This window comes from Bos grunniens, chromosome 6 (assembly GCF_055505025.1).
Source record: "Bos grunniens cultivar Pamir isolate PY7600 chromosome 6, Bosgru_T2T1.0, whole genome shotgun sequence".
NCBI lineage: Eukaryota > Metazoa > Chordata > Mammalia > Artiodactyla > Bovidae > Bos > Bos grunniens.
This window is the reverse complement of record NC_141170.1, coordinates 24,214,851-24,236,588: the sequence shown is the minus strand read 5'-3', so window position 1 is coordinate 24,236,588 and position 21,738 is coordinate 24,214,851. Positions and strand designations below refer to the sequence as shown.

At 42.2% G+C, this 21,738-nt stretch overlaps 1 non-coding gene across 1 annotated transcript; it reads right to left on the bottom strand.

The window, feature by feature from the left end:
- Positions 1-21,364: 21,364 nt before the first annotated feature.
- Positions 21,365-21,437, bottom strand: TRNAE-UUC (transfer RNA glutamic acid (anticodon UUC)). Its single transcript has one exon. It is a non-coding gene; the product is annotated as a tRNA-Glu (tRNA).
- Positions 21,438-21,738: the final 301 nt, after the last annotated feature.

The window sequence follows — 21,738 nt, the reverse complement described above, 5'->3', positions numbered from 1 at the left end:
TATAATAATATATATAATTATATATTATATTCTATATATAAATATATATATATACACATACATGAAAGAAAGTGTATGTGAAAGAAAATATATATATACACATACATGAAAGAAAGTGTATGTGAAAGAAAAAAAAAATATATAAATATATATATATACACATACATATATAATAATATTTATATATATATATATATAATTATATATATTTATATATATAAATATATATATACACACATACATGAAAGAAAGTGTATGTGAAAGAAAAAATATATATATAAAAATATATATATTATATAATATATAATATAATATATAAATATATATAAATATATATATGTACACACACATACATGAAAGAAAGTGTATGTGAAAGAAAATATATATATATAAATATATATATTATATAATATAATATATAATATATATATAAATATATAATTATATATATAAATATATATATACACACACACATACATGAAAGAAAGTGAAAGTGAAATTTAAGTCACGTCCAACTCTTTGCCACCCCGTGAACTGTAGCCCACCAGGCTCCTCCATTCATGGGATTTTCTAGGCAAGAATACTGGAGTGGGTTGCCATTTCCTTCTCCAGGGGATCTTCTCAACCCAGAGATTGAACCCAGGTCTCCCACATTGCAGGCAGACCCTTTAACCTCTGAACCACCAGGGAAGCCCATATATATATACATAATACATTATATATATATGTATGTATACACACACACACATATATATACACTGTGAGAATGTTTATTTTCTCATAAAATCAAGAAAAGAAGAAAGTGTTTGGATGCTCTGCTCCTGTCTCAGTATACTTATATTCTTTAGCCTTCCAAGTGTAAATGTCATTATAATGAGCTCGTGAAACTTCTGCTATAGTGGGAATCTTGCCATTCTCTTCGCTTCCATGGCACTATTAGGACAGATCACTCACCCCCATGTCTGATTATCATTTATAGACTTCATTTTTCAGGCTGTTCTCTACTTACCTCCTGCCATGCAGGAGGAGAAGGGGGTGACAGAGGGTGAGGTGGTTGGATGGCATCACCAGCTCAGTGGACATGAGTTTGAGCAAACTCCAGGAGACGGTGAAGGACAAGGAAGCCTAGAGTCCTGCAGTCCACGGGGTCACAAAGAGTCAGACACAATGTGACTGAACAATAACAAATGCTTGCCCTCACCTCTACATGTTGTACTTTCTCAGTTTCTTGAACAGATTGCGTTCCCTCCCACAGAGAAGCCTCTTCTAATCCCCTTAACTTGGTTGGGTTCCCTTGCTATTATTTTCTATCCCTGTACATTCTTTTTCAAACTACCTATCTCACTTGTTACTACTTGTCACATCGGTCTTCTCCATCCGAGTCTGGACCAAAAGCTCCGTGAGGGGACTGGGCTGTATCATGTCATTCACTTTTGTGTCTCTAGGGTTTAATACAGTCCCTAACAAAGGTTATGGCACCCCACTCCAGTACTCTTGCCTGGAGAATCCCATGGACAGAGGAACCCGATGGGCTGCAGTCCATGGGGTCGCACAGAGTTGGACACGACTGAAGCAACTTAACAGCAGCAGCAGCAGCAAAGGTTAGCAAATACGTGTTGACTGGAAGTGAATGTTATTCCTCCCTTACCAGAGAATGATTTCCTTATGGGTAAGTTATGCCATCTGTCTACAGCCCACATAATATAAAGGACAGCAGGCACAGTGGATACCAGACAGGGGTTCGAGTAAGAGCACTGCTATTCCCTCCCTCTGGAATCTTAACCTTTTAACCACTCTGGGTTTTAGAGTTCTCATCGATGGTAAGTTTTTTATTCATTCTGTCATTCAATAATATTTACTGATTGCCAACCATGTGCCAGGCACTGTTCTAGTAACTGTGATACAATGATTTGCAACCCAGAAAAGTATCTGCTGTCTGAGACACACATTCTAATTGAGATAGGCAAGCAGATAGTGGAGAGAGGCACAAAACACAAATGAATCAAAATTCCAGGCAGTGATCAAGGCTACCATAGAGCAACAGAGGGTGACTAATTCAGAGCAGCCAGGGAAGGCTTCTGAGGAGATAATATTCGAACTGAGTCTTTGAGCAGATTAAGTGAGATAGCATCTGTCAATACTTTAAAATGATGTCTGGCTTATAATAAACTTCAATAAATGATAACTTACTATTAACTCATCAAAAGAATGAACTGGAAGTTTGAGAAAATATAAACAGGTTGTCTTTAGATAGAAAATACTATAATCATAACATTTATATGTGGATTTATATGTATTTATATATATTTATAAATTTATGTATTTATATACATATATATGTATTGATAAATATACATTTATACATTATATATGTATTTATATGTATGTATATATATGTATGTATTTATTTATATGTATGTATATACATATAAATCCACATTTATATGTATGTATGTGTATTAAACACATTATATATATGTTTGCGTGTGTGTGTGCTGAGTCAGCAAGCTCTTTTGTGACTAGGAGAATCTCTATTTTTGTTTTTGTATAAAGTTTGTTTTTGTGTGGACCATTTTAAAAGTGTTTATTGAATTTGTTACAGTATTGTTTCTGTTTTCTGTTTTGGTTTTCTTGGCCCTGAGGCATGTGGGATCTTGGCTCCCTGACCAGGGATGGAACCCACATCCCCTGCATTTGAAGGTAGGGACCTGCACTGAAACTCCAGAAAAGTCCCCAAGAATCTCCATATGTCCATTTTTTATTCTAAATAGTTGATGTCCACCCCCTGCCCCGAGGCAGTACAATTTTTACCCTGAGAGTGATTTAATTACTCACAATACCAACTGACAACGTACTCAGGGAGAAATCACAGAAACACATGTAACATTGGTTTTCATAAATGGATTCAATGCTCCCTGGTGGAGATGGTTTAGTCTCTAAGATGTGCCCAGCTCTTGCGACCCCATGGACTGTAGCCTACGAGGCTCCTCTGTCCACGGGATTTCCCAGGCAAGAATACTGGAGTGGGTTGCCATTTCCTTCTCCAGGGAGTCTTCCCGACCCAGGGATCAAACCCAGGTCTCCTGCATTTCAGGTGGACTCTTCACTGACTGAGCCACGAGGGAAGCCCTCAATGGACTCTAAGGGCCCATGAACCTATGAAGTTTTCTTTTTAAATATTTATTATGTCTGAATAATGTAAACACTAACTTGTTACATCCGAGGTGATGAAAGAGAATGGTTAGGGGTAAAGTTCTGAGAGATAGACTAGGGATGTGTACAAACTATAAAAAAAAATCACTGACCATTCACATCTTCCTGGGGTGGTAGTAAAATTACTGGTGTGTACTGACTGGTGGGTTTCCCTGATAGCTCAGTTGGTTAAGAATCCGCCTGCAATGTGGGAGACCTGGGTTCGATCCCTGGGTTGGGAAGATCCCCTGGAGAAGGGCAAGGCTACCTACTCCAGTATTCTGGCCTGGAGAATTCCATGGACTGTAGAGTCCATGGGGTCACAAAGAGTCGGACACGACTGAGCGACTTTCACTTCACTGACTGGTGTATATAAACAAGGTGGGGCTGAGAACCTTCTCTGTGTCAGACGCCACTGGTTTCATCCCTCAAAGCATATGGAATGAGTAGCATCTTAGGCTGAGTTCTCAGAAGCTGTCCCCAGATGTGGAAGCAGGGGTCAAGGTATGATCTCCACGTGAAGTCTTATGGGGCCAGAGGTCCCAGGGAAATTCAGGGGTATGAAATGTGTCCCCACTGGAGATAGGGATTGAGTGTGTACATGAGCAGAAACAATAAATAAGACCCAGAGAGGGACTTCCCTGGTGGCCCAGTGGTTAAAACTTTGCCATGCAATGCAGGGAGTGCAGGTTCGATTCCTGGTCGGGGAGCTTCAATCCCACATGCCTCTAGCCCAAAAAAACAAAACATAAAACAGGAGCAATATTATAACAAATTCAACAAAGATTTTAAAAACAGTCCACATCAAAAAAAAAAAAAAGAAAAGAAAAGACCCAAGGAATCTGGGCAGAGAACTGACAGTATCCTCTGCCTTATTCATATTCCTAAATTACAGAAGAGGACATTTGGGAGTGCATGCACTCAGAGAGGTTGGATACTTGTTCAAGGTCACCTATCTATTAAGTGGCAGAGCTTGGATACAAATTCAGACAAGCTTGAAATCACAGTTCATGCTCATTCTCTTCTACCAAATGTTTCTCCCTTTCCTGACCATCCATTAGCCAAATACACAGAAACATATTCTGTATTTATATAAATAGACATTCTCATCCAGCTTCCTGAGGCAGAAGGTTATTAGAAATTACCATGAAACATTATATTTGGGAATCTCTAGAGAAGCACTTGTCCAATGGAAATAGAATGCAAGTCATGTATACAGTTTAAGATTTGCTGGTAGCCACAATAAAAAAGAAACAACTGAAAGGACATTAATAGTATGCTTTATTTAGTCCAGTACATTCATAATATTGCTATTTAATATGTAATCAATATAAAAAAAAGACATTTCAAGTTCTTATTCCATACAAAGGTTTTTTGTGTATTTTACACAAGGCTTATCTCAATTCAGCTGTGAAATGTCTACTAGAAATATTTGATGTGAATTTAGATTTCATAAAATTGACAACTGAAAAAAGTAGATTCTCATAGCCAAGTTGGTCCAAACATATTTAAAAGTTTTCCATGACAGAATCAAGTACCACTTTTGAATGTAAATCAATTAAAATTAAACACTAAAAATATTCAGCTCCTCAATCACACTGGGCTTCCCTGGTGGCTCAGATGGTAAAATAAAAATCTGCCTGCAGTGCAGGAGACCAGGATTCGGTCCCTGGGTCAAGAAGATCCCCTGGAGAAGGGAATGGCTACCCACTCCAGGATTTTTGCCTGGAGAATTCCATGGACAGAGGAGCCTGATGGGTTACAGTCCATGGGGTCACAAAGAGCTGGACATAACTAAGCAACTTTCACCTCACTTCAATCACGCTAGCTACATTTCAAATGCCCAGTAGTTTCATATGGCTAGTGGTTACCATATTGAACAGGACAGAAAACTTGTCCTATGAGAAGGTACAAGGTCATGACTCTGTACACCATCAGGAACAAAAACAAATCTTGTGTTTATCATGCTGCACACAGATGTAGATACAGCAGTGAAAAAACAACACATGACCAGGAACAGTGAACTACAGGAACTTTGCAATTGGAGTTGCTCAAAGAGAATAAGAATTAGCCCTGTTAATTGTTTGGGATCAGAACCATTCAGGAAGAAGATGATCTTTGCTTGATCTTTGCTAAACCACCTACATGCACTACTTTATTTTCATTTCCTGGGGCCTGATTACCCAGTTTCAGTGCATTTTGTAATCTGGTGAGATGCTCTGCAACCAACTCAACACAGACAGGTAGACATTTTGACCCCATAGCCTCATCTATACTTGCCAGATGGTGCTAGAAGCATAGCCAGGTGCAAATACATGAAAGCGCTAGAGAGACTCAGTCAAATCTGTAAACGTACGTGGTGGTCTCTGCTCAAAAAGGCTTCTCTCTTAACCCAGTTGGTAAAGAATCTGCCTGCAATGCAGGACACCCAGGTTCGATTCCTGGGTGAGGAAGATCCCCTGAAGAAGGAAATGGCAACCCACTCCAGTATTCTTGCCTGGAGAATCCCATGGACAGAGGACCCTGGCAGGCTACAGTCCATGAGGGTCACAAGAGTCAGACACAACTTAGTGATTAAACCACCACCATGCTCAAAAAATATTTCCAAAAGTCCTGTGCCAAGATGTTCATGGTACCTCTATTCCTAATCTCCAAAATCGGAAATAATCCAAACACACATCAGCAGTAGAACAATTTAATAAATAGCGGAATTTTCTGAAATATTCATGCAGTGAGATACCCTACAGCAATGAGAATGAAAACCCTACAGTTTTAGCTAGCAAAACTAACGAATCTTTAAAATGTACAGAGTTTGTCTGAGGCAGACAGAAGAAAAGAACAGAATGTAGGATTTCATTTATTCCAACTTCAAAAGCAGGCAAAAGTCATCTATGATTTTAGAACTCAGGATAATCTTTTGCTTTGATAGAGGGGGAAAAGATTCTGATTAAAAGTGGCATGAAGCAGGCTACTGAGATGCTGGGAAGTTGTGTTTCTTAATTGTAAGCTGGTTATGCAGGTATGTTTGTTTAATGAAAAGAGATGATTTGTGCACTTTTCGGTATATATATATATATATATTGTGTGTGTGTGTGTAGACACACACACACAAATATATGTTTGGCTGTAAAATATACATAATAAGTAAATCAATCGTTGAAGACAAACAGAGTTTTGTTGTCCATTCTGGAGCTCTAAAGACAAGCTGGGAATGTATAAGAAAGTCAAAGTTATCATTCCACTCTGTGGTTCTACCTTTTTCAAATCACAAACATCTTTCTAATAAAAGATGCTGAAACAGCTTTCAGCAAAGGAAAACCAAGCTGATCACAGAACCAGAGGAGTCCAGGAGGACAGACGATAATAAAGAAAGAGAACTGGTTTTCATGGATGTTCCTTTGCCTGCCATGTCCTTCCCTCACTTCTGCACAATGAAAAACTGCTTCTGTCGTGTCCGACTCTGTGCGACCCCATAGACGGCAGCCCACCAGGCTCTCCCGTCCCTGGGACTCTCCAGGCAAGAACACTGGAATGAGTTGCCATTTCCTTCTCCTACGCAGGAAAGTGAAAGTGAAGTCGCTCAGTCATGTCCGACTCTTAGCGACCCCACGGACTGCAGCCTACCAGGCTCCTCCATCCATGGGATTTTCCAGGCAAGAGTACTGGAGTGGGGTGCCATTGCCTTCTCCAATGAAAAACTAACCACCTTCACGTTCCATTTATGACACTTCCTCCATGAAGGCATCCTTTATTGTCATAAACAAAAATGATCTCTCTTTCAAAATTTGTAGGCCACTTGTCAGCACTATTCATCATATATTATAATGCCATGCATGTGTGCATGTTCAGTTGCTCAGTGTCCAACTCTTTGCAACACCATGGACTGTAGCCCACCAGGTTTCTCTGTCCATGGGATTTCCCAGGCAATAATACTGGAGTGGGTTGCCATTTCCTTCTCCAGGGGATCTACCTGACCCAGGAATTGAATCCAGGTCTCCTGCATCTCTTGCACTGGCAGGTGGATTCTTTACAATCGAGACACCTGGGAAGCCCCTTTCAGTTCAGTTCAGTCATTCAGTAGTGTCCAAGTCTTTGCAACCCCATGGACTGCAGCGTGCCAGGCTTCCCTGGCCATCACCAACCCTTGGAACTTTCTCAAACTCATGTCCATTGAGTCAGTGATACCATCCAACCATCTCATCCTCTGTCATCCCCTTCTCTTCCTGCCTTCAATCTTTTCCAGCATCAGGATCTTTTCAAATGAGCCAGTTCTTCACATCAGGTGGCCAAAGTATTGGAGCTTCAGCTTCAACATCAGTCCCTCTGATGAATATTCAGGACCGATCTTCAGAATGGACTGGTTGGATCTCCTTGCAGTCCAAGGGACTCTTAAGAGTCTTCTCCAACACCACGGTTCAAAAGCATCAGTTCTTCAGTGCTCAGCCTTTTTTACAGTTCAACTCTCACATCCATACATGACTACTGGAAAAACCATAGCTTTGACTAGACTGACCTTTGTTGGCGAAGTAATGGCTCTGCATTTTAATACGCTGTCTAGTTTACTCATAACTTTTTTCCAAGGAGCAAGCGTCTTTTAATTTCATGGCTGCAGTGATTTAGGAGCCCCTCAAAATAAAGTCTTTCACTGTTTCCATTATTTCCCCATCTATTTGCCATGAAGTGATGGGACCAAATGCTACGATCTTAGTTTTCTGAATGTTGAGTTTTAAGCCAACTTTTTCACTCTCCTCTTTCACTTTCATCAAGAAGCTCTTTTGTTTCTTCTTCACTTTCTGCTATAAGTGTGGTATCATCCACATATCTGAGGTTATTGATATTTCTCCCAGCACTCTTGGTTCCAGCTTGTGCTTCATCCAGTCCAGCATTTCTCATGATGTACTCTGCATATAAGTTAAATAAGCAGGGTGACAATATACAGCCTTGATGTACCTCTTCCTCAATTTAGAACCAGTCTGTTGTTCCATGTCCAGTTCTAACTGTTGCTTCCTGACCTGCATACAGATTTCTCAGGAGGCAGGTCAGGTGGTCTGGTATTCCCATCTCTTTCAGAATTTTCCACAGTTTGTTGTGATCCACACAGTCAAAGGCTTTGGCATAGTCAGTAAAGCAGAAGTAGGTGTTTTTCTGGAACTCTCTTGCTTTTTCGATGATCCAACAGATGTTGACAATTTGATCTCTGGTTCCTCTGAAGCTCCTTAGATGCTTTATAATGAATAAACTTATTATGCATGAAACCAAGCAGAGCCCTGAGGGGCCTTACTGAGGATGAACCCCGACCTGTCCCCTGCCTGTCTCTTGTTTGTAGTCCTTCTTTGAGATCCAAAGAGCAAATTCAACCAGAGAAGGGAAAAAAATGCAGAAGCAAAGGAAATGAATCAAGCAAGATGAAATAATAATAGTTAAGCCATAAAACACAGTCAAGGACCTTTTGTTTCTTCCTAATGGTGATCGATAATATCCTGAGCCATATCCTTGAGTTGTTTTGCAGATACTAAAACCCCTACCAGCTAGACGAATTTAACTTCATGGTGACCCCAGACTAGTTGGAACCAGAAGATTGATGACTGAGATTCCTGAAACATCACCATGTTACCTCACCTTCAGCCAATCAGAAGGAGGTGTACAAGCTGACCACACACCTTATGACTCTCTCTTGTACCTTGCCTTTAAATACCCTTTTCTGAAAGCCACTGGGGAGTTTGAATCTTTTGAGCATGAGCTGCCTGTTCTCCCTGCTTGGCTCCACACTGGGCATCTTGCAATAAATGTTTTAATTTCCTTCATCACAACTGGTGTCAGTAGATTGGCTTTACTGAGTATTGAGTGAGCAGACCCAAGTCTGGCTCAGTAACACGTACATCCCATGTAGGCTTACCTTCCAGGAAGTCATGTTATTTTCTATGTTTCCCACTATAGCCTAAGCTCCATAAGAACAGGCACTTATAAACAGTAATATCCTCCACATCGTGTAACTCTGGGATTTAGGCTTTGTAGATGCTTGAGTTGAATCACCTAAAGAATGCTTGCCCTTTCTCACATGGCAATACTCAAAGCAATCAAAGGAGAACTTCTATAAAACTCATACCACAAATTTTCCTCTCTCTGGGGTGACCAACCTACTCCCATTTACCCTTGGCTGTGCCAATCCCTCAGTCCCAGACAAACCAGGAAGGCTGACCTCCCCTACCTGCATCGGTGCTTATACACCCAGGCTGGCAGCTGTTTTTATGTATGAACAAGATCATGATCCTATCTAAAGCCAAGCCCTTGTTCTGGTCGGCATTTCCTCTGCCCACTCTCGGACTGAGCTCTAGAGACTCTCCTGTCTCCTTCCTGCGTGAGCAGTCTTTCCTCTCTACTGAGCCACTCCCATTGCATATGAACAAGCTGTAATTTTTCCTATTTAAAAAGGTGTTAAACTTTTGAAAACAGTAACAGCAACAACAAAAACCTCAAAGCTACATGTTTGTCAAGCTACAACCCACTTCTTGCCTTTAAAACAAAATTTCTTGAATGAATTGTCTATATGACATCTCCTAGTCCTCTTTACCCCATTCTTGGTTGACCTCTTCAATCAGGAGTTTGTCCCCAACTCGCCATAGATACAGGTCTTATCACAATCTGCCAACAATCTGAAATCTTCCTTGACTGTTGAGTTATGAGAAATAAACTTCTAAGATTAAGCCACTAAATTGTCATTTTTCTTAAATTTTACTTTTTTATTAAAGGATAGTTGATAGTGGGCTTCAGGTGGTACTAGTGGTAAAGAACCCACGTGCCACAGCAAGAGACAAAAGAGATGCAGGTTCTGTCCTTAGGTTGGGAAGATCCCCTGGAGGAGTGCAAGGCAACCCACTCCAGTATTCTTGCCAGGAGAATCCCATGGATGGAAGAGCCTGGTGGGCTATGGTCCATAGGTCCCAAAGAGTTGCACATGACTGAAGCAACTTAACATGTATGCACACATAGTTGGCAGTGTCATATTTTTAAACATAGAAGTTCCCTGATAGCTCAGTTGGTGAAGAATCCGCCTGCAATGCAGGAGGCCCTGGTTTGGTTCCTGGGTTGGGAGATTCGCTGGACAAGGGATAGGCTACCCACTCCAGTATTTTTGGGCTTCCCAGGTGGCTCAGCTGGTAAAGAATCGGCCTGCAAAGCAGGAGACCTGGGTTGGATCCCAGGGTTGGGAAGATCCCCTGGAGAAGGGAAAGGCTACCCACTCCAGTATTTTAGCCTGGAGAATTCCATGGACTCCATATAGTCCATGGGGTCACAAAGAGTGGGACAGACTGAGCAACTTTCACTTTCACTTTCAAGTAATAGAGCTCAGAACTACCACATGTATTTGTTTGGTTTATATATCTTTTCTGTACTTCACAGTTGTATATCCAGCTATTATATAAAAGAGTAGGACACGACTTAGTGACTAAATCACCGCCGCTCTGCAACCAGTTGAATGAGGAGTCAAACTAGATTTTTAATTTCCATCCCTAAGCACTCCCCTTCTCTTAGAAAAAAGTCCTCCATTCTTCTCATCCAGGTTCCAAACCCTGAAACCACCCCTATCACCTCTCCTCTCATATCCCACATTCAGTCCACCAGGGAAGGCCATCGGCATCTCTTGCTAGATACTTACCAAGAGTTTCCTAACTGGTCTTGCCACTTCCTCCCTGGCCCTAAGTCCTGTCACCACAGGAACCAGAATAATCCTTTAGAAATAGGTCAGTATCAGTCACTCTTCTGCTCAAAACTTCCCCCAGAGGCTTCTCATCTCATTCAGAGTAAAATCCAGAGTCCTTAGCTTGACCTGCAAAGCCAGACCTTCTTGTTCTGTTACCTGTGTGACCTCCTTTCCCACCACTGTCTTCCTCGCTTCCTCTGCCCTGCCCACTGGCTGCCTTGCTCTTTCTGAAACACCAGAGCCACCCTAGCTTCCTAGGCGTGAACTTGCTGCTTCTCCTGCCCAAAAGGCCATTCCCCCAAATGATAACATGACCCACTCCCACACTTCCTCAATCTCTCCTCAAATTTTACATTCCTTCTTTTGACTTTTATATCATATGTGTTCTCAGTCACTTCAGTTCAGTTCAGTTGCTCAGTTGTGTCCGACTCTTTGAGACCCCATGAATTGCAGCACGCCAGGCCTCCCTGTCCATCACCAACTCCCGGAGTTCACTAAGACTCACGTCCATCGAGTCAGTGATGCCATCCAGCCATCTCATCCTCTGTCGTCCCCTTCTCCTCCTGCCCCCAATCCCTCCCAGCATCAGAGTCTTTTCCAAGGAGTCAACTCTTCACATGAGGTGGCCAAAGTACTGGAGTTTCAGCTTTAGCATCATTCCTTCCAAAGAAATCCCAGGACTGATCTCCTTCAGAATGGACTGATTGGATCTCCTTGCAGTCGAAGGGACTCTCAAGAGTCTTCTCCAACACCACAGTTCAAAAGCATCAATTCTTCGGCACTCAGCTTTCTTCACAGTCCAACTCTCACATCCATACATGACCACAGGAAAAACCATAGCCTTGACTAGACGAACCTTTGTTGGCAAAGTAAAGTCTCTGCTTTTTAATATGCTGTCCAGGTTGGTCATAACTTTCCTTCTAAGGAGTAGGCGTCTTTTAATTTCATGGCTGCAGTCACCATCTGCAGTGATTTTGGAGCCCAGAAAAATAAAGTCTGACACTGTTTCCACTGTTTCCCCATCTATTTCCCATGAAGTGATGGGACCGGATGCCATGATCTTCGTTTTCTGAATGTTGAGCTTTAAGCCAACTTTTTCACTCTCCACTTTCACTTTCGTCAAGAGGCTTTTGAGTTCCTCTTCACTTTCTGCCATAAGGGTGGTGTCATCCGCATATCTGAGGTTATTGATATTTCTCCCAGCACTCTTGGTTCCAGCTTGTGCTTCTTCCCGTCCAGCGTTTCTCATGATGTACTCTGCATATAAGTTAAATAAGCAGGGTGACAATATACAGCCTTGATGTACTCCTTTTCCTATTTGGAACCAGTCTGTTGTTCTATGTCCAGTTCTAACTGTTGCTTCCTGACCTGCATACAAATTTCTCAAGAGGCAGATCAGTCATGTCCAAATCTTTGTGACCCCATGGAATGTAGCCCACCAGGTTCCTCTGTCCATGAGATTCTCCAGGCAAGAATACTGGAGTGAGTTGCCATTTCCTCCTCCAGGGGATCTTTCTGACCCAGGGATCAAACCCTGGTCTCCTGCATTGCAGGCGGATTCTTTACTATCTGAACCACCAGGAAAGTCCCTAGATAAAACCGTGTGTGTTTGGGGGTGGTGAGGGTCGGGAGTGTGTGCAGGGATGTGCTTCCCAGGTGGAGCTACTGGTAAAGAATCCACCTGCCAATGCAGGAGATGTAAAAGTTGTGGGTTCAATCCCCGGGTTGGGAAGATCCACGGAGGAGGGCATGGCAACCCATTTCAGTATTCTTGTCTGGGAAATCCCATGGACAGAGGAGCCTGGTGGGCTAGAGCCACTAAGTCAGACATGACTGAGCATCTGGGCATCAATTTAAGAAATACTTTCCAAGTGATAGACTCATGTTATAAACTCAACACATGTTCTCTGTACTGAGAACATGAAGATGAACACAATATGACCTCTGCCCTTAAGGAAACTGCTAAATCAGTCTGGAGACTGCGCTTTCCAGAAAGCTTTCCTAGTGACGGTGGCCCCTAAGATGAATCTTGCAGGAAAAGTAGAAGTTCATTGGTAGAGGAAGGAGTGATCAGGCAAGTAAGTGACTTTCAGGAAGAGTAGAGCAATTACTAATGTGTGTGGCTATGACAAATGCCACTTTTGGAGGTCATAAAATCAGACTTACCACTCCCCAAACCTGGTCACATGCTATATTATGTGAGCATAAGAGACGCTCAGTTAACCACAGAGGATGGGAGCCAAGGTGACATGCTTCTAGTGTGGCCAAGACCTACGACCAGACATAAAGCTGGAGAGCACTGCTATGACAAGAGGGGACTCAGGCAAACTGTTAGAATGAGCAGCCCAATAGAAGGAGGGAGACATAGCCCAGCATATGGGCAGAACTGAAGAACAGGGATTCCTGCAACAAACAACATTTACAAAGAGAAATAGTGGTGAGTCCGTTATGCTGACAGCCTCCAGTGAACTAGGCTCCTGATACTCCATGCCCTCCTCAGGCTCTCCCCTTGAATCTGGGCTCCAGCTGTGACTTGCTTTAACCAAACAGTTTGCAACCAGGGGAGATTTTTTTCTCCAGGGGATATTTAACAACGGAGACAATTTTCTTTGGCACTAGTGGTAAAGAAACCTGCCTGCCAATGCAAGAGACTTAAGAGACACAGATTCAAGGCCTGGGTCAGGAAGATCCCCTGGAGGAGGGCACAGCAACCCACTCCAGTATTCTTGCCTGGAAAATCCCATGGACAGAGGAACCTGGTGGGCTACAGTCCATAGGGTTGCAGAGTCAGACATGACTGAAATGACTTAGCACACATGCACAGAAGAAGTGGACGCTCTACTGGAATCTAGTAGGTAGAGGCCAGGGCAGTGTTAAATATCAGACAGTACAGTTCCTCCCACCATCCCTCTCCCCATAACAAGAATTCTCTGGCCTCAAATGTGAATGGTGCTGAGGTTGAGAAATCAACAGAAGACAATCTAAGCCTTAAGACAATATGCCTTAAGGGTCTAGAAGCTTCCACTCTTGCACCCTTGGAAGCAGAAGACTCCCTAGAGAGACCACATGAGTGACTACATGGAAAGGGAGCAATCCTAAGGCTACATGGAGCACTGAGCACTCAGCTGACAACAAGGAGCAAGGTCTCAGGCAGGCTCTTTCAGCCAGCCCCCAACCATTTGAGATGCCAGTCATATGAACCAAGATGCTGTCATGGATGTTCCAGCACCAGCAGACGTCACACACTAGTTGTTCCTGCTAAGCACTGTCCAAATCAGAATTGAGAGCCAATAAAAATGTCAACATAAGTCACTAGGTTTGGGGAGGGTTTATTACACAGGAATAGATAGATGATAGAGCCAACAGACTAGGCACCGTTCCAAGCACACTCTGACTGTGGTGGTGGTTTAGTCACTAAGTCATGTTCTACTCCTGAGACCACATGGACTATAGCCTACCAGGCTCCTTTGTTCATGGGATTCTCCAGGCAAGAATACTTGAGTAGGTTGCCATTTCCTTCTCCAGGGGATCTTCCTGACCCAGGAATCCAACCTGGGACTCATTCATTGCTGGCAGATTCTTTATCGACTGAGCTACAAGGGAAACCCACATTCTAACTACAGTCTTACAAAATGAGACATTATTATCAATATCACTTTAACGAGGACACCTAATCACACAAACATAAAGAAGTTAAGTACCAGCTCAAAGTTAACAAAACTAGGAGGTAAGAGAGTTGGGCTTTAAACCCAGGCAGCCTAACTCCAGAGGCTTATCCATCAAGTCATACAGGCTGTCTGGTCACTGATTCATTCACCCATTCAACCAATACTCATGAAGAACACACCCTGTGTCAGGCAGGCTCTATGCACATGAGATACAACATGTATCCCAGGTTATATTCTCAGGGGATATAACAGAGATCAAAAGAGAAAAATTCTGGTTTCATGGAACTTAATTCTAGTAAAGTCTGAGAAGCATAGGAGTATGCTTTGGGTAATAAGACATTGATTTCTTTCCTGGCTACCAGGCATGTCTTCTAGCCTCCCCAGTTCCACCAAAGAATTACCCTTCCTTTGGGATACAATCTGCTAGGACTGTTACTCAGTGTGGCCAGCCCTCCCTCACCAAGCCAAGCCAAACATTTCTATTCTAGGATCTAAATCTTCAGAAAAGTAACAAAAAGACCAAAACTGGTTGGAACTCATTCATTCCAGGGATGGCTCTGAGACAAAACTGTTGAAAAGCTCTTGCTACCCAGATCTCCAAATCTGCCCTGCTTTCTACCCATTTATGAGCCTTGTTCTGTAGGCATCTTGTTGTTCTGTGAGCCATCTGATATCTTGCTAATAAATTCCTGTGTTGACTTAGGCAGAGGATGGTTCTGATGCTTGTGGTTGAAGAACTCTAATTACAAGCCTGGAGTTCAAGAGGTCTCTGGGCCCAGAGGTGAGACAGGTAGGAATAAACAGTAATGATGTCCCCCAGTAATCTCCATTAACTTCGTCTCTGGTTTCTCGATATGGGTAACTCAGGCTTCTTCAATTTTATTTAAAGTGTTAAACAAAAACAGTTTCAAGCCTCCTTCTTCAAATTAGATTACTGTACTAAGATTACTTGGGTAAAGAATCTGCCTGCAATGCAGGAGACACGGGAGACGTGGGTTCGATCCCTGGGTCAGGAAGATCTCCTGGAGGAGTGCAAGGCAACCCACTCCAGTATTCTTTCCCAGAGAATCCCATGGACAGAGAAAGCTGACAGGCTACAGTACTCAGGGTTGCAAAAAGTCAAATATGACTGAAGCAACTGAGCACACATGCACCTTAGAAGAAAGTCTACAGAGGATGAGATGTTTGGATAGTATCACAACTCAATGTCCATGAGTTTGAGCAAACTCCAGAAGACAGTGAAGGACAGGGAAGCCTAGCACACTGCAGTCCATGGGGCCACAAAGAGTCAGCTGTGACTTAGTGACTAAACAACAACAAAGACCTTTCTGCATAGAAATCCTGAAGAGACCACTGGAAATAGTTTGTAAAGCAAAGATTGAGACCCAAGACACCAGTGAATAGAACTGTAATAAAGACACACGACTATTTAGAAGTCCAACTGGCAGGATTAAGCTTGAGCTCAGGACCAGACCAGCAGCACCTGCCTGAGGAAAGAGAAATTCCAGGCCCTGTCCCAGACTCCCTGAATCCAATCTCTGGGGTGGACACCAGGAATTATCATTTTTGTATAAATTGATTCTGGGGCTCATGAAGATCTGATAACCATTTGTTCAGTGCTGGGCTAGAGCCCCTAAGAGTAGTGTTTGTCAAACTTTAACATGCAGACATGTGATCCTGCTAAAATCAGATTCTGATTCAGGAGGTTTGATGGGGGGAGCCTGAGATTCTGCACTTTTAACAAGCAGGCAGATGATGCCTTATGGGTCATAGTCTGGGTGGGGCAAAGCCTGAAGGTGGGAGGCAGAAGGCACAGACCCAGGGAAGTAGCTGAGAAGTAGACAGAGCCTGACAGCTCACTCCGTGGTGAACCGACAGAAGGAACTCATAGAACCTGCAAAACCAACAACTAGATTCTTCTTCTTCTTTTTTTTAATGTTTCAGTCTTTTCTAAAGGTTGGAAATTAAAGTTACAACATATGAGAGAGAATTTTAAACAGCCATTAATAGCATTTTTCCTGGAAAACATTCAAGAAATTAAATGTTTCATAGGAGGAAATGTTTTTGGTGGGGGCTGTGCAGAACCTAATTTTGTTCCCTTGATTTTATATCTGCCTTCCTTTTAGAGACACACCCCCCTCATCAAACCCCCTCCTCTGGAGTGTGCACCCCTTCCTGGTGTTTAAGAAATACCATTTTCCACCTCTAGGGCCTGGTCTGTCACACAAGGATCTCCACAACCCACCCAACTCCCCAGGAGTTCTTTAAGCCAAGGCTTAGTTATTCCATGCAGAATGGCTCAGCAAAATCATCTAAGAGGCACATGGGCCCTCCAGGCCCTTCAGAGTCTGATAAGCTGTGGGGGATGTGGAGATCCCATTGTTGTTGGTGGTGTTAGTCGCTAAATCATGACTGACTTTTGTGACCCCTTGGAACTGTAGCCCTCCAGGCTCCTTTGTCTATAGGATTTCCCAGGCAAGAATACTGGAGTGGGTTGCCATTCCTTTCTCCAGGGGATCTTCCTGACCCAGGGGTTGAACCCATGTCTCCTGCTTTTGCAGGCAGATTCTTTGCTACTGAGCCACCTATGAAGCCCAGGGATGCCATTCTTGATCCAATTTTGGGTCTCTCTCCAATGTGAATTGAAAATGGACCTCTTTATTCTTCAAATAGACAAAGAAGAATGAACAAGCAGTCCGGCAACTGGATTTTTAACCACTGTGATGCTGCCATTCTTCTGGCTTAACCCAAGGAGCCCCTACAGCAGCTAGGAGACTCAGTCCATTAATTCAGTCCTTAAGTAGGTACTTTGTCTGACCCTTTCTCTCTGGTTCCTTGTCCAGCATTACAAGATGAAATAAAAACAAAGTCGTGACTCCAAAGTTCAATCTGATGTAATTGGGTGCTTTGTTCTTAATTACAGTGTGAAGTACTCCTTTTGCAGGCCATTGCATTTGTGTAGATAAGTTTCGTGTTTACCATTCTAATAAAAACTACTTCTCATTATGATAATAAAAGTGCCACAAAGCTGACCTAGACAGTTTCCAAATGATGGGTGAGACAGAATCAAATTATTCTGAAGAGCTTGTGAATATTTACTTACTAGACATGATTCTTCCCTTTCTGTTCATTGATTCACTCAACGGTAATCATGGCCCAGGTATTATGTTGAGCACTGACATTTTTCATAAGGATTATGTGGTCCCAAAGGCCAAGAAGCTCAGAAACTCAGCCTCTGTGTATTGTCTGATGAACCTCACAGGATCCACTGCATTGCTGGATTTATTTATTAAATGGAAAACTATGTGCAAATCCTTGTTCCGTGTCCTCTGGAGGAAACCCAGAAATGAAGGTAGAGTTCCAAATGGTAGGGAATAAACAACAGGTGGTCTGGGCTTTGTTCAAAATGTGAGTCACACCAAAAATTAGTGTGGGTTTTTTTTTTTTTTTTTTTTTAAGAGTCATTTCCACTCCAGATCTGAATGTATGCTACTCAGCACAAAGTGAGTATTTAATAGCCACCATAATAGCTGTCTATTAAGGCAAAGCTCTATTGAACTGATATTTTTTTAAGTGTGAGCCACACTTGCAAGGTTGAGCTGGGAATGGAACCTCTTTCAAAGTCTTTTATCCCCTACAGACAGAAGTCCGTCAAATCAAAAGTTTGAAAACCTCTGGTTTATGTTAGAATCATGTCTCAAATAGCAATATCAAGACAGATAAATGATATTAACATCACTTGAAGGTATGTGTTAAGCACCCAGACACAAATTCTTTGTGACAGGGCTATGCTGGAAATGATTAGAGAGAGAATGTGAGACCATAGGAAGAAGAAGTGCAGAATCAGGACAAGCAGAGGAAGCAGGACCATCAAGGAAAGGGCAGAAGGGAAGGATGTGTTGACACAAGCTCCAGGTAAGAAGGTACAAAAGCTCATCACCAGCACCTTCAGAACCTGAAGAAGATAATAAAAGCATCGCAAGGAATGTCACCTTATTGGAGAGGCCTGCCCTGACCTATGTACCTAAAATAAATATTCTCATCTCTACACATCATTTTCCATGGATCGATACTGCTGTATTTTTCCCCATGATGCTTTTTACTACATGATGTTATTTTACATGCTATGAATATATATTTGTTTATCTTCTGTTTTCAGTTACAACATAAGCCCCATGATGTCAGGAACCTGGTCTTTTTCACTATTGTATCTCTAAACCTAGAGCAGTGCCTGTCAATGGCAAGCACTCAACAAAATATGTATTAAATGAACTAAATGAACGAAACCAGTAAAGGGATTTGAGGAGAGGAAAAGGCTAGTACAAGTTTAATATTATAGATGCAATGAATAAGGATGGGGAAGAAAGAGAGAAAATAAAAGTAGAATATTTTATCAAATTTCTCGAGATTAAAAAGATAGAGGAGATCCTAAACTCACTCTGAATCCAATCTAAGCAGCCTAGAAGCACTGTAAAACATTTGTGAGCGATCCCATGGACTGTAGTCTGCCAGACTCCTCTGTCCGTGGAATTCTCCAGGCAAGGATACTGGAGTGGAGAATACTGGAGTGGGTAGCCGTTCCCTTCTCCAGGGGATCTTCCTGACCCAGGGATTGAACTTGGGTCTCCTGCTTTGCAGGCAGAGACTTTACTGTCTGAGCCACCAGGGAAGCCCACTTTAGAATAGAAGCATCAAATAATTCTCAAGGAGAAAAACCAAGCCCTTGATTCTGGGTAAAACGGCTCATAGACTTCAAAGACCCTCCAACCCCACCCATTCCAGCAACTTGACTTGCCCCAGAGGTGCATCAGATCCTCCAGGGAAGTCACGGTAGAGGGGGCATTGAGTGTCACTTGGAGGACTGCCCTGGTGGTCCAGTGGTTAAGAATCCACCTGCCAAAGCAGGGCACATGGGTGTGATCCCTGTTCCAGGAAGATTTCACATGTTACAGGGCAACTAAGCCCATGTTCCACAACTAATTAGCCTGTGCACCCTAGAGCCTGTGCTCTGCAACAAGAGAAGCCACCACAATGAGAAGCTCGGACACCACAACTAGGGAGGAGCCCCTGCACAGCAATAAAGACCCAGTGTAGCCCCCACCGCCCCCCAAAATGTCACTTCAGAGCTGTTCAAGAAAAGAGGCAAGCAGAGTTAATAAGGGAGAAATGCTCTATAAATTTAGCGACTAATCAGAAAAGAGAACTTGATTAATCATCCCTCCTACCGCCCCCTGGTCCCTGCGGACAGTGTCTCATTGTTGGGATTATGTTTACTCAAGAAAAGACAAAGCCTCAGCTGTGAGTCTGTGGTTGTGCACGCCTAGTACTTATTTTACCAAATGTCTTGGTGCCGGCAGGAGTGATGCGGTAGGGACCAGTTTAGGCAAAGGATAAAGGAGCATCTTGTAACTCCACCAAGAAGAAAATGCATCCCCAAACACCTTCTCCATCAGAATCCTGCATTCATTTGTCCTTGCCTTGTGTGTACTGACTGCCAGCCCTTAATCATTCTCAGATCAAAAGGATATACACACAGCAGAATGTTTCTTTCCTGAAAACAAAATTCAAACACAAGTTGATTTGGAAATAGGGGTTACCTCTGAAGAGTGAAGGGGAAAGTGAGGGACACTTTATTATTTTATGAAAACAATAACATGATGAAATTTGTTGCTTGTTTCCTTGCTTTATTTGTTCTACTTAATATTTTTGAAACTATAATTTTATTTTTTAAAAGTGATGCATTTGAGTACTTATTTTACTTTCTTTTTTTTCCATTTGACATTTTGAGTGTACATATTTTTTTAAGTAAATCAGATTATAGGAGAGGATTGTGTTAATAAAGGTGATGGCCATTAGATTTAAAACTATTTGAAAATATAACTACTAGCACATTCCACACCAGTCAGAATGGTCATCACCAAAAATCTACAAATAAGGAATTCTCTGGTGGTCTCCTGGTTAGGACTCAACACTTTCACTTCTGGGGCCGGGCACAATCCCCCACCCCAGAGCCTATAAACAATAAATGCTAAAGTGGATGTGTGTGGAGAAAAGGGAACCCTCCTACAATATTGGTAGAAATGTGAATTGATATAACCAGTATGGGGAAACAGTATGGAGGTTCCCTATAAAACTAAAAATAGAATTACCACATGATCCTGCAATCCCACTCTTGGACATCTATCCACCTATTAAAGGAAACTTTAATTGGAAAAGATACATGCACACTACTGTTCATAGCAGCACTAGTCACAGAAGCCAAGACACAGAAGCAAACTGAATGTCCACTGACGAATGGATAAAGAAGATATTGTATATACAATGTATACAATGGAATACTATTTGGCCATAAAAAAGAGCGAAATAATGCCATTTGCAGCAGGCTACAGTCCATGAGGTTGCAAAGAGTCAGATACAACTGAGCACACACACGATTTTTCTACCATTATTTATCCATTCTTCTATTGATGGACTTCTGGATTGTTTCCAGCTTTTGAAAGTGAAAGTCGCTCAGTCGTGTCTGACTCTTTGCAACCCCACGGACTATACAGTCCCTGGAATTCTCCAGGCCAGAATACTGGAGTGGGTATTCCTTTAATTTATTTAAAAATAAAATTATAGTTTCAAAAATATTAAGAAGACTTTCCTTTCTCCAGGGCATCTTCCCAACCCAAGGATTGAACCCAGGTCTCCCGCGTTGCAGGTGGATTCTTTACCAGCTGAGCCACAAGGGAAGCCCATTGTCAACAATAGTTGCACAATTCTTTTTCTTGGCCTTGTTTCGAAGCTTGTGGCATCTTAATTCCCTGACCAGGAATTGAACCCAGGTCCTTGGCAGTGAAAGTACCAAGTCTTAACCACTGGACCACCAGAGAATTCCCTTCCAGCTTTTAGTTCTTATGAATAAAACTGCTATGAATATTATTTTTCAAGTCTTTTTTTAAAAGTGCTCTTTTTTTTCTTGGGTGTATACTTAAGAGTGGGATTCCTGGTTCATAGAGTTGATACATATTTAGAGTTGACAGATATTGCCAAACTGTTTTCTAAAATGGTTACGTTGGCTTACACTCCCACTAGCAATGCAGGAGAGTTCCAGTTGCTCCACATCCTCGCCAACTCTTTGTCATTCAGGTAGGTGTGTAGTGGTATCTTATTGTGGTTTTAATTTGCATCTCC